Source organism: Limulus polyphemus, unplaced genomic scaffold (genome assembly GCF_000517525.1).
Source record: "Limulus polyphemus unplaced genomic scaffold, Limulus_polyphemus-2.1.2 Scaffold2270, whole genome shotgun sequence".
Classification (NCBI taxonomy): domain Eukaryota; kingdom Metazoa; phylum Arthropoda; class Merostomata; order Xiphosura; family Limulidae; genus Limulus; species Limulus polyphemus.
In genome coordinates this window covers 82,478-84,262 of record NW_013667880.1, presented here as the reverse complement: position 1 = coordinate 84,262, position 1,785 = coordinate 82,478, and the positions used below count along the sequence as shown (strand labels likewise).

Genomic DNA, 1,785 nt, shown 5'->3' with positions numbered 1-1,785 from the left:
GTTCGGGAAGAACAATACTAAGGAAGGGGCAGTGTTACGACGCTGGAGTTTCTAGAAGGATCATGACTGTTCCTGGCAACTCTAATCTTTTCTAGGCGCCCTCTGTTTTAGTATATAAGCCCGGCAAATAAAGTGGAGATATAATGGCAGATAGACAAATATAGAGACAGGTAATTGAGTCAAGTGAGCTGTAGTAACCGTAAGTAAAATGCGTGAATCGTTGTGAATTATAGCGTATGCTGAAGTTAAAGTGACTGTGGAAATTCTGTGTATTGTAAAGTTGTAATGTGAAAAAATAAAATAGTTTTAGTTAAGAAAGGACTTGTATCGCTGAAGTTCCTCGGGAAGAATTTTTACTGGAAATTATCCAACAAGCAGATACGTAACAGTTGGTTAGTTGCCTTCCCTCTAATGTATCATTTTAAAATTTGGGACAGCTAGCGCTGAAAGCCCTCGAGCAGCTTTACGCCAAGTTAAAACAAAAAACAGAACCTTTCCATCATTCTTTTTAACGAATAATCAAAAGGAACTTACCCAACAGTAGATACCGTAGAAACAGTGGAAAATAAAATACAATTTACATATTTTAGAAAGGCACATTGTTTGAACAATTGGGAATTTTCGAAGAATGATATATAAATATTTATTAAAGCATAAACTAAAAATTAATTGTGGCGCATTTTCAAAAGGTAATGTACTTTCTTCTAAATTGGTAAGAACTTACGCTGGTCTTAATTTTTAGAAATATTTAGCCCAATCAGCACTTAAACGTTACTCTCTTCAGAATGTTTCTTCCAAACTTCCGGTAAGTGAAGCGAAATCGCACGTCTAGTGAATATGGCCATGGCGAATATTGATCAGTATTGTCCCAGTATGAATGTGAGGTTGTTTATAAACAAGGCAAAATCGTACGAAATTTGAAAATCTAGAAATTTTGACCTTTGACGTAGATAGAATTTTTGTTATTAATGAAGTAATTACTTGTGTATTACAGTCAGTTTTGCAAGTTAGTATTACAATTTATAGTTCTACAGCTAATTTTACCTTGTTTGTTATTATTAATAAAACTTAAATTGCTATGAATCGAAACTCGAATTTTAGTGTTATACTATAACTATACTATACTATAACTTATAGATCCTTAAGCTTATTGTTTAGAACTAAAACTACTAACTGGTTTTATACAATTCATTATCACCAATGAAGTCCACTTAAAAATTAACTGATAATGTATCTTGTTTACTTTAACATTAATTTATGTTTCACTTGTTACAAGATTTTGTATAGACAGATGACAAAAAATTAAGTAAAATACATTAATTGATAAAAAAACCAGCTAAAGATATGGGGGATAAAGTTACCCGCCCATCATAAACAGCAATATTTAGGGTATTTGTGTTTATATTTTTTTGCATTACTACCTTTTTAGGGATCTTACAAGTTCCATTGTAATTTAATATAACTTATAAGATGTAACAAATAAATAAAGTCATGGATCCACAAGCAATTTGATTTAGAAATAGATTACAAAAGGGTACTTTAGAAAGCTGATGTGGTCCATGTTCCCTGTCACTGTCAATAATTTCAGTGTTACTGTTAGATGTATTTTATAGACCAGTGGTCGGCAACCTTTTTTGATCGTGGGTCAGTTATATTTTTTTTGAAAAATTTAGTATTGTGTTGGGTCAGTGATAATCATATAATTATTAATACCGGTACATGTATATTAAATGTGTATGTTTATTTAAATACAAAAAAATTAATAGTTTGACCAGTTTGATATTT

General features: G+C 31.1%; 1 protein-coding gene across 9 annotated transcripts in view; it reads left to right on the top strand.

The window, feature by feature from the left end:
• Window positions 1-731: 731 nt before the first annotated feature.
• The window catches only part of LOC106466473 (histidine--tRNA ligase, cytoplasmic), a 44,829-nt gene continuing 43,775 nt past the window's right edge, over window positions 732-1,785 (top strand). For 4 of the 9 annotated variants that reach the window (XM_013926758.2, XM_022394483.1, XM_022394482.1 and 1 more), the window contains exon 1: window positions 819-1,006. The gene's annotated coding sequence lies outside the window, so the exon portion shown is untranslated. The other 5 variants (XM_013926759.2, XM_022394480.1, XM_013926760.2 and 2 more) reach the window with 5 other exon arrangements.